Source organism: Tubulanus polymorphus, chromosome 6 (assembly GCF_964204645.1).
Source record: "Tubulanus polymorphus chromosome 6, tnTubPoly1.2, whole genome shotgun sequence".
In the NCBI taxonomy this organism is placed as follows: Eukaryota; Metazoa; Nemertea; class Palaeonemertea; order Tubulaniformes; family Tubulanidae; genus Tubulanus; species Tubulanus polymorphus.
The window spans coordinates 9,088,659-9,100,981 of NC_134030.1; the positions used below are offsets into that span (position 1 = coordinate 9,088,659).

At 35.4% G+C, this 12,323-nt stretch overlaps 2 long non-coding RNA genes across 2 annotated transcripts; both read left to right on the forward strand.

Annotated features, from left to right (window-relative positions):
• Window positions 1-481, forward strand: LOC141906721 (uncharacterized). The gene is made up of 3 exons (XR_012619402.1): window positions 1-138; window positions 226-367; window positions 453-481. It is a non-coding gene; the product is annotated as an uncharacterized LOC141906721 (long non-coding RNA).
• A 1,477-nt stretch (window positions 482-1,958) lies between these two features.
• LOC141907692 (uncharacterized) lies at window positions 1,959-2,615 on the forward strand. Its single transcript, XR_012619540.1, has 3 exons — window positions 1,959-2,038; window positions 2,124-2,266; window positions 2,352-2,615. It is a non-coding gene; the product is annotated as an uncharacterized LOC141907692 (long non-coding RNA).
• The last annotated feature ends 9,708 nt before the right edge of the window (window positions 2,616-12,323 follow it).

The following is a 12,323-nucleotide window of genomic DNA, read 5'->3' on the forward strand; positions in this document are numbered from 1 at the left end:
GAAGAAACCCAGCTTGAGATCAACTACTCGTCCAAAATCGACCAACTGGTACAGCGCACAGATGAGGCCAACAATCGAACTCATTTACCAACCAACGAATAAGATAATTGCCGATAACGAACCAAGCAATCATAAAAGGTAACTTTATATATACATGAAATAATTACGATTAATTCTTATTGAAATATTTTGTCATTACAGAATATCTTCTTTTAATCATTGCAGCTAAATTTCAACTATGCGAAAAAAACCCAGTTTGAGAACAACTACTCGTCAAAAATCGACCAACTTGAGCGGCGCACAGCCAACTCATTAACCAATCAACTAATAAGATAATCGCCGATAATGAAACCAGCAATCATAAAAGGTAACTTGATATACATGGAATTATTACGATTGATTCTTATTTAAATATTTTGTTATTAAAGGATATCTTCTTATGATCATTGCAGCTATATTTCAACTACGAGAAAAAACCCAGCTTGGGAACAACTACTCGCCCCAAATCGACCAACTTGAACAGCGCACAGATGAGGCCAACAGAATCGAACTCATTAACCCACCAACTTTAGATGATCCACACCGATAACGAACCAAGCAATCATAAAAAGTAACTAGATATACATGAAATTATTACGATTAATTCTTATTGAAATATTTTGTCATTAAAGGATATCTTCTTTTGATCATTGCAGCTAAATTTCAACTATGAGAAAAAACCCAGTTTGAGAACAACTACTCGTCAAAAATCGACCAACTTGAACGGCGCACAGCCAACTTGGGTCGAACTCATTAACCAATCAACTAATAAGATAATCGCCGATAATGAAACCAGCAATCATAAAAGGTAACTTGATATACATGGAATTATTACGATTAATTCTTATTGAAATATTTTGTCATTAAAGGATATCTTCTTTTAATCATTGCAGCTTAATTTCAACTATAAGAAGAAACCCAGCTTGAGATCAGCTACTCGTCCAAAATCGACCAACTGGTACAGCAAACAGATGAGGCCAACAGAATTGAACTCATTTACCCACCAACTAATAAGATAATTGCCGATAACGAACCAAGCAATCATAAAAGGTAACTTCATATACATGAAATTATTACGATTAATTCTTATTGAAATATTTTGTCATTACAAAATATCTTCTTTTAATCATTGCAGCTTAATTTCAACTACGCGAAAAAACCCAGTTTGAGAACAACTACTCGTCAAAAATCGACCAACTTGAACGGCGCACAGCCAACTCATTAACCAATCAACTAGTAAGATAATCGCCGATAATAAATCCAGCAATCATAAAAGGTAACTTGTTATACATGGAATTATTACGATTGATTCTTATTGAAATATTTTGTTATTAAAGGATATCTTCTTTTGATCATTGCAGCTAAATTTTAACTATGAGAAAAACCCAGCTTGAGAACAACTACTCGCCCAAAATCGACCAACTTGAACAGCGCACAGATGGGGCCAACAGAATCGAACTCATTAACGCACAAACTTTAGATGATCCACGCCGATAACGAACCAAGCAATCATAAAAGGTAACTTGATATACATGGAATTATTACGATTAATTCTTATTGAAATATTTTGTCATTACTGGATATCTTCTTTTAATCATTACAGCTAAATTTCAACTATGAGAAAAAACCCAGTTTGAGAACAACTACTCGTCCAAAATCGACCAACTTGAACAGCGCACAGATGAGGCCAACAGAATCGAACTCATTAACCCACCAACTTTAGATGATCCACACCGATAACGAACCAAGCAATCATAAAAGGTAACTTGATATACATGAAATTATTACGATTAATTGTTATTGAAATATTTTGTCATTAAAAGGATATCTTCTTTAAATCATTGCAGCTAAATTTCAACTATGCAAAAAACCCAGTTTGAGAACAACTACTCGTCAAAAATCAACCAACTTAAACGGCGCACAGCCAACGTGGGTCGAACTCATTAACGCACAAACTTTAGATGATCCTTGCCGATAATGAACCAAGCAATCATAAAAGGTAACTTGATATACATGAAATTATTACGATTAATTCTTATTGAAATATTTTGTCATTACAGAATATCTTCTTTTAATCATTGCAGCTAAATTTTAACTTTGCGAAAAAACCCAGTTTGAGAACAACTACTCGTCAAAAATCGACCAACTTGAACGGCGCACAGCCAACTCATTAACCAATCAACTAATAAGATAATCGCCGATAACGAACCAAGCAATCATGAAAAAGGTAACTTGATATACATGGAATTATTACGATTAATTCTTATTGAAATATTTTGTCATTACTGGATATTTTCTTTTGATCATTGCAGCTAAATTTCAACTATGAAAAAAAAAACCCAGTTTGAGAACAACTACTCGTCCAAAATCGACCAACTTGAACAGCGCACAGATGAGGCCAACAGAATCGAACTCATTAACCCACCAACTTTAGATGATCCACACCGATAACGAACCCAGCAATAAAAGGTAACTTGATATACATGAAATTATTACGATTAATTCTTATATCATTGAAGCTCAATTTCAACTATGAGAAAAAACCCAGTTTGAGAACAACTACTCGTCAAAAATCGGCAAACTTAAACGGCGCACAGCCAACTAGGATCGAACTCATTAACCAATCAACTAATAAGATAATCGCCAATAATGAAACCAGCACTAATAAAAGGTTACTTGATACACATGGAATTATTACAATTAATTCGTATTGAAATATTTTGTCATTACAGAATATCTTCTTTTAATCATTGCAGCTAAATTTCAACTATGCAAAAAAACTCAGCTTGAAAAACAACTACTCGCTCAAAATCGACCAACTTAAGCAGCGCACAGATGAGGCCAACAGAATCGAACTCATTAACCCACCAACTTTAGATGATCCACACCGATAATGAACCAAGCAATCATAAAAGGTAACTTGATATACATGGAATTATTACGATTAATTCTTATTGAAATATTTTGTCATTACAGGATATCTTTTAATTATTACAGCTAAATACTAACTATGAGAAAAAACCCAGCTTGAGATCAACAACTCATCAGAAAATCTACAAGTAGATGAATACTGATTGACCCATTTGCTAATGAAAACTGTAGAAGCCCAGATTAGAAGTTGAGGAGCCAGCAACGGATTAATCACTCAACGATGGATTCTTCTACAAACGGTGGTTGATTTCTATAAAATATTTTATCAGGAGCAGCAGAGACTATAGTGAATCTTATAAACACTGATTCGAGTGACAAAGCTAATGAATTATCTCATAAATACTGATTCAGGATAAGCACTGTTTTAAAAGCCGCAAAGACAATAGTGTATCTTATTAGGAGCAGCATAAACAATAGCGCATCTTATAGATGCGCAGATTCAGGACCGGCAAAGACAATAGTGGATTTTTGTCGTAAAGTATTGATTTTTTTACTTAACACCCTTTTTCAAACCAGTCTGATATAGTGTTGTAAAGGAAATTATTTTATAATGTTTAATGCAATGTGAAAGTCTAATAAAAGCTAAGCTCCATTAATTCACAATATTGGTATTCGATCCTTGGTTGATAGAGAAGTCAAGTTAGGTTAGTCACTAGGGGTAAATGGTCGCGTCAAGCGCCTTGTTTGGGCTCGCAGTCTGTTGAGTTAACTCCTAAACTGAGATATAGTTTCAACATGATATTGTGAGTTTTATCTTTAAACTTTACCATAGTTAAACATAGTCAACTATGGCTATTTGTCCGTGTAGGTATCACATAGTTTGGAAACATAGAAAATAACGTTAGGCCAGTGTGTTGATCTACAAATATTAAGTATTTGATGAATTGTAGATGTATTAATTTGATGGATATATATTTTCGAAGGCCCATGTAACTGATTTCACAATTGAATCGTATATGTTGATTTTCACATCGAGTTTTAACTTTGAGCCTCCATCAATCTGTTTGATGATCATAGCTACGTATTTGAAATCAAAAGCTTTATTTGAAAGGAGACCATTATTTACATTTGAAAGGTAAAGCTAGGAATAACAAGGCATAAAGTTATAGCTAGGACTAATTTTGAACGTTTTAACATTGTTTATAGCTGTTTGAACTTCTTTTATTGTAATGGGTAAATCCATATCATGAGGTGGCTCTCGTGAATAATCACTTAGCTTCAAATTGGGTGTATAATGATTATTAAGGAGTGGCAGTGAATCAGTAGTGCTTTTCTAAAATGGAACCAGAAACTTTACAGTGAAAAAATGCCTGCAGTTGTAAATAGAGGAGTATAAATAATACATAATACAAACTACAAGTACATAAATTAATGAAAAAATAAATAAAAAAAACCAATAAATAATAAGTAGTAAATAATACAAAATACAAGTACATTCATAAATAGATAATATTAAAAAATAGATAAAAATACTAAACAACAATAGAAACAAACAACAAATTAGTACTCTATTTACATGAAAAGGCATTTTTCAAATATTTATCAACAAGGTTATTCACTTATTGAACAACCTTCCCTAAGTATAGCGAAAACCCGAGATCTTTTCTGTTGTTGTTTTAAGCATTCTATCGGACTCAGTTATTGTAATGAACAAAACAAATAACCATAAACCTTAAATAAATCGAACACACTTAAAAGAAAATAACTGATATGATAGAATGCTTTGAATAACTGTGATGAAAGATCGACCGCCCTATGAACTAGCCGCGCTCAATCACTGCTGTGTCCGTTGATTGTTATACAGGGGTAGACTTACTATCTAAAATCTGGTACATACATTTTAATTTTTAGAAAGAATGTAAAACAGCTATAAACTTAAGTTATTGATGTTATTGATTAGTTACCAATTGTATAATTATGTTGATGTTTTCGAAGCTGCCAGAAAAAACATTAGAATACTAGTATTCAATGCCAAGGTGCTTGGACATCTTTAAGTCAGGGCAAAGTAGGCAAAATTCTAGTTTTCTAGTGAAAGTAATGATTAGTTGATACTTAGATTTCCAGAGTGAATCTGTATGTTCCATCTCTAGTTTTAATGCTCTATGTTGGAGACTGTTATTGTAACACATAACGCATGTTTGGAAATTAGGAACCTGCATGATGATTTCTCGTTTAAGATATTATTGTTGTGTGAATAAAACGATGTACATTTTCATCATTCATGTTGAAACTTTTTATTTGTTAATTTCTATAGCAACAATTCCACTGTGGTGCTTTTCAGTGGTTCATAAAATACTGATTTAATTAGCAGGAGCATAGAATAGAAGGAGCAGTTTCTTGATAGGTTAACTCAAGGATATAGTGGTAATTGGTCAATTGTCCTAGCTTTGTTTTGATTATCAGTTTAACCGCATCTGTGTGGGGCCTGTAATATCTGGACAAGAAGAATTTCTGATCTTTGTATAGAGTTGTATTGATATCTACTATCAAGTTGAATAATACAAATTAAGAAGTTGCCGTAGCTTCGTCAGTCAAACCATATTTATATGTATGAAGATACTCGATTTATCTTAAATCATCACAAAGAAAAACCTTTATAATAGTTTGCAGGGTTTGATCTAAGGAATAAATGCCACTTGACCTTGGGGCAAGCATATGTAATATCACTTGCCCCCTCAAAAATCAACTTGCTCTACATGAGTAGTCCGATTGAGACACAATCATCCCTTGCATCGAGTGGGATAAAAGCTTTGAGATATAGAATTACACAAGCCCGGTGGACGAGTGATTGTGATAACCTACATGCCCTAATGAAAATATACTTGTGTCGGGCAATTGGACTAGTGCTTAAATCAGACCCTGCTTTGTTTCAAATGTAACATTTGTGAAATAAGCTAGTTGATAATTAAAGAAATCTCTCAGACGAGGACATTTTTGGCAATGTTTTTAGTTTTCTTGTAATAACTAAGATTAATTAGTTTACCTTACGCTTTCCAGAGTGAGTGAATTTGTAGGTTTTATGTTGAACTGTTTTATAAATAACTCATTTAGTGGGGTATAATTGTTGTTTAAGAATAAAATGATATACATGTTTCGTCATTCATACTGTGGTGCTCATCAATGGTTCCTAAAATACTATTTTCATTAAGGCCCTTATGGAAAATTGAGTAGCAAAATAGAGGAGCAGTCTCTTGATAAATGAGGATATATGAACAGTATTAATCAGTAGATTATGCTAGCTATGGACTCTAAAACCATGGTTTAACAATGTCTGTATGGGTTCTGAATATCTGCACAAGAAGCACCTAAAAAAGTAAGTTATTGAATCTTAACTTAATTGTAGCAAAGCCATTAGTTATTAGTAATTGCCCTAGCTCTATTCAAATTGGCAGTTGAACAATATTTATATACTCGATTTATATACTCTTGCTGAATGCATAGAAGAGAATACCTCCAAAATACTTTGCATTAAATGTAACATTTGAGAGAAAAACTAGTGGCAAAACTAGCTATCTTGTAAAATAATGTTAATGAAAATTAAATCAAAGACTGTTTATTTAATCTAATCTTTAGCTTTCCAGATTGAATTTGTGGTTTTATCTTCGGTTATAATGTTTTTATGTTCGAGACTTTTTTGAAATACAGGTCACGTTTTTGTAAATGCCTGAGGCACTTCCTCCAGTACATGAATACCTGTCATTTAGGTATAATTGTTGTTGTTGAGATAAAATGACATGTTCATGTCAATTGTTCATAAAACATTGATTTATTAAGGTCCTATCGAATAAAGTTGAGCTTTTTCTTGATAAATGAGATGTCCTCAATCGATGTCATTTGAAAAGTTGACATGATACATTCATATTTCATGAAACTGTCGTTGATATTGACCTCATGAATTGTCAAATTCATAATCTTAGACTAGTCCAATTTTCGGTTTTTTATGGATCAAAGTTTATAATTCTTTGTGTATATTTGTTATTTTCCTATTGATGCAAATTGTATAAATCAGCTGTAGTGGAAATGTATCATAGATAAAGACTTCTAAATACCTTACATGTAACTTTGTTTTAAGTTAGTACAATTTCATACAGTAATAGAAATAAAATTACTATTAAAATTTGAGAAAATAAGCTAAAAGTTAATAATATGATATGTGAAAATGAAATGATGTAAGAATGTATATCAGATTGATTACTTGATCCTACGCTTTTCAGAGTATTTGGCCAGGTTTATCTCTGGTTTTAGTGCTGGGAGCCATGGACTCACGGTTTAAGAGTCCATGGTTGTGGGCCATAGACGTTTCTGTTTTAGAGTCTATGGTTGGACCATGGGCGTATATAAACTCTCGTTTATAGTTAATACGCCTATGGTGGTTGGACTAGTTGTTTTTGAAAGTCCGTGTTTGAGGAGCTTACATTATAATTCCTCGAGCCTGGCATTTGTTGTATGAGAATAAATATGATTGATTTTGAAATTTGTCATTCGTTTAGTTAAGCAAACCGGCAGAGCGCCCCAAGTGATGATTTCGAGTATCTTCGGACTTCTTTTTAGTCATGCATAGTTCTAATACCCCAAAGTGCATAGGTCTTCGTTTCAGTAGCGCATAGTTTTTAGTAACACCCCCACTTCACTGCCCCGCTATAAAATTAACTGCTTTTCAGTAAATGATTATATATTCTATATATTAAATATTCTGTTGATTGTCTATTGTAGGTAATTGATTGTGTTCTGATGAAGATTCTCTGAGATACAACTCAGGATTTCTTAAGAATTAGAAGCTATACGTATGAAATTGAGCTAAACGTGCACAGAATGAATTGTTGTTGTATCATGGTCATTTTGAAAAACGGATGAAACATGAATTGAAAAGTCAATCCAGGTTTAATTGTTAGTATATCTATATTGATTTAATTTCAGAAAGAATCGTCAATCACGAATCAAAGAGATTAAACGATTCCCGCACTAATCGTCATGAAATGAGATTCCAAATAACGGCGAAACTCCTAGATTCTAATACAGTGATGAGGTTTAAAGAGCTGGAATTTATGAATAACTACACGAGCGAGCATGCAATCGGAATTGAGATTGGATTTAGGCCTACTGTCTGGTCAAGACTCGAGTTAAGTTAGAGATATCAGTATCATTCTGTTGTCACACAATTTGCAATGTCACAAAATACGTATGTCACCGTCTTATCAGGCGGTCTGTAGTGGACAATGAATATAGAATAGCAGTAAAAAGAGTTTGTCGTGATGGATTTTATACTCAATTTCTAGCAAAAATTATGTTTGGTCCATGAGGAGAGGAAAATATTGCGAATATCCAGATGATCTGAATTACTGGTCTTTCCCAAGTCTGTCCCAACTCACTGTCTGTTTCCAGAATAAGATGCTGCGGTGGATCCAAATATCTGATCTCAGAAAACACTGACAAGGAGTTCAACTATTGTAAACTTTATTCAGACTTTAGTCATTTTCACATCATCATTAACACAACAATTCACTGAATATATTCCATGTACGGTTGATAAAGAAAGCATGTCCCCCTTCGGCCAAGTTCCTTCAGAATGACTATCACAGCTGAGCCCTTTTTCTTACCTACAAAATGAATAAGTATTAATTCAGTTGTCTGTTTGAATTCCGATTAAATATCAGCGGATTAATTCGATACGTACAGCAATTAATGCCTTTTCTTCAGTCTTTAAATTTCCTTTTGTTTGCTGATTACATTTATGATTCATAGATTATCAGCTGATTTACTGTAATCTATCATTCCAGTGCGATTTTGATATTACTCCTAATTTCGCTTATTCGATGAGACGCCATTTTAACCCAGAAGTAACTCGATACTAACATGCATCAAAAATGTAAAATGGAGGATGGGATCAACCGGTGAAGGTAGAGACCGGCAACCAGTCGGGTACCGTATAGTGCTGCCAGTATAGACATGAACGAAACGGTTATTCAATGGTGTACAAGAACACCGTTTTAAGATGGCGGCGTTTGAACTGCAGAAGGGTCAGGGTTTACAGATCTAGACAGTTCAAGAGGGATCACGGTTCAACCGCGGCACATGAGATGCTGCTGGCCATGCCAACCACAGCCCGACTGTCGTTGGCATTGAGGTGGTACTTTGCGTGAGTCCGAGCGACATGATTTCATTACATCTGGCTGGCAGGAGGATCGAGAGTCAAATCAATCACCATCCTCCCCGGCAGGGATTCGAAATGCATGTAAATTGTGACCCCGCGGACCTAAATTTCAAAAGGGTTAAAAGTTCGTTACCCCAATAAGCAGGAATTCTTTCTCCTTTGATTTTATTTTTTTTCAGGTTAAAAAACAACGTTGGTGTGTTAGCGGGAAGTTTAGAGCAAACAAAACCGAAAGTCAGAATTGGCAACCATTTTTACATTCCGAAAAAAAAACTTGATTCCATATTGCGAGCACCGAGAAGTTATGAATTTTATATAAACGGCTAGGCCTACTGCTAAAAACTAACCCAAGAGCCAGAGAAGAGCCAGATTTGGTTACAGCGTGTACTCGAACGGAAGAAAAAAAGATCGATCCTCAATATGTTCTTCGAGAGCAAAATAACAATTTCATTTGTTGTTTGAAGTTTTTACTGTATATATAATAAAATATACCGTTTACAGCCGAATTCAGGGATTGAAAAACTTCATTCAAAAGCAATGCCCACCAGATATCAGACCATGGTAAATGAAGTCTCAAAACATTGAAAAACATGTCAGGGGAGACTGACACCATGAATATAGTTGATGCGACAAATACCATTCTGTGCGCCGTTCCATCTTGTTTACTTATATCTGCACCGGTCAAAAGTTTCCTATTTTTAGCGTGGATATGTAGTTTTATTATCAAGACAAAATTAAAAAGTTGAACGAGAGCGAATGGTAAATATGTAGTGAAAACATTTTCTATTAAATACGAATACTTGGGCGGGTTGTGAACCGTTTTGGCCCCGAGGACAGTCAGGCCGTATGAACATGTTTTTTTAACCCGCACAATGATTCGGTCTCGCGTGCGATATGAAGCAAATCCACTCCACGTGACAACCAAAACGGCCGAAAATAAACAACAATGATTCAAATTCCAAAATCTCTTAGCTTTAAGTGGAAAACAGATATGAAATGCTCGGTCGAACGTCACTAATAAGGTCAAACCGTTACGAATGTAAAAAGCCCATTTTATGATGAGGTTACCCACTATATACAGCTCAGGAGCTCCCAAATCGTCGTCTAAATACAGTCCCGTTTTTCCATGGCGAGTAAGTTTCACAAACCAAACTAAATGGTTATAAATAATGATTCCAATGCAACTCATTGCGTCGAAAGCCGCCAGTATCATTAACAGGAAATGCGAAGTCGCGGAACGATTCATTTTATGCAGTCGATATAGCAAGACCAACGTTACCGAGTTGGCGACAAGGCCAAACCATGCGACCGGTCCTATCACAGTTACCATGACAAGATTCCAAACGATGCGATCGTATTTCCAGCATTCCTCCACAGCTGTGGCATTTAACATGCTGCTATTGAGTGCGTGATAGAAACGTACGCTCCTGATGGCAAAAAAGTAACGGTTGACATGCTGCGCACTCTGAAATTCTTAAAGTTATACGCAGAAGAGAATTACATATACATACGTGTAGCAGAAAATACCGTATTATCCATAATGATATAGTATATACTTGTATACACATTCGTCGGGTGAGGCAAAATCAGAAAGTTCACATGCCAACCATTTTATCACAATTCAATCTGAAATATATTCACTTCATATATCTCACTACATCTAAGGTCATTATGGTAAAATGAATACGAATCTTACAATATCAATACATCTTACAATATCTTCGTAATTTACCAAACAATCGTTATCCGCCCCCTATGCGCACGCAGACATGGCTGAACAAGAAAACTAACTTGAAAGATTATTGACCCCTTGGAATTTTGGATTTGAATACATTGATTTTGCAACCAGTCTAGCCCTAATATATCAACCGCAGAATAAACGCCAAAATTCACAATTGTAATTGTTATTTCAAGAAGCAGATATTGATGACGCAGTGCACAGTCGATTCACACAGAACCCCCCTAAATAACGCATACTAGGTGTCGAGGTATATGAGCATCATTGTAACGGTCTTTACTCCCTCGCTTGCCAGGGTTTGATTGCATCCACGGGCTTGTCACGATAGCTTGGGGTCCAAAATCAAAGATTCGACTCAGTATCCTACGTACCACCTGAATTCGTTATCATCACATCTAAAACGAATGGTTCGGTTTTAGGACAAAAAATGCGCCCGATTTGGGATTAATGATCGAAGACACTGTAGATTTGAACCCCGATTCAATTTGTCAAAGACTTTACGCGCTTTGTTACCTCTCATTAACCTTTCTACAGCTGAGCGGCAATATTTGACGATGAAACGCATCGCGGCGGTAAATCGCTTTTCAAGAACCGCCAGACAAAAGATCTTCCCTCACGACGTGAAACCGACCCGGCTTGTTTCCCGCTGCTCACGCAATGCATCGTTTAATATTACACATCGAGTGAAACAGAAAGCGACGAATGTCAATCTCTTGATGATTCCTCATAATTTCGCGGCAATCGGAAGAAAAAGATCTAGCGCGTATTAATTCGATGACATGTAATCAAATCTCTCGACGATCATTGGTTCGCGGTTGACTGCACGTGATCAATACTTCCGGTAAGGCGGATGATTTATGTCGGAACTAGAAATTGAATGATTTGACTATTGCAGCTAATGCGGCTTTGTAATCGATGCGTCGGGTCATCTATCAGCTGACAGATGCTTTCATAATCATTTAGCCGAGAGAGATTACAATTAGAAAGCTATTTGTCAATTCTGGAGAGATTTATTTCGCCGACTTCGATGACGGTTGTGTTTGGTGGTTGGGAAACAGAAAACCCGATACGAATAAACAGATACACCGAGAACAACAGAATAGTCTTTCTGGCAATAGTCTGACTAAAAAAAACCGTCGAATTCTCATCGCATTTCCCAAGACAAGGAACAATAGCTTTAACCATTATCCCGGCCGGTCAGTAAAGCTAATTAGTTTATGACACCCAAACATTAGTTCAAGACGCTTTAAACATTGATCGATGAGAATACTTCAACTATTAACACGGAGATGCCCGCGCCGTTCATGTAATTAAAAAGAAACGAAGATTACAAAAGGGTAATTCGATCTGCAAATAATTAGCCCGGGCGGTTATTATCGCACTTTTTTCTTGACACTTCTCTGATATTCCTTATTGTCACTCCATGTGGTTCAATTTCGCGCTGACGCGCGCCACCCGAAGTTT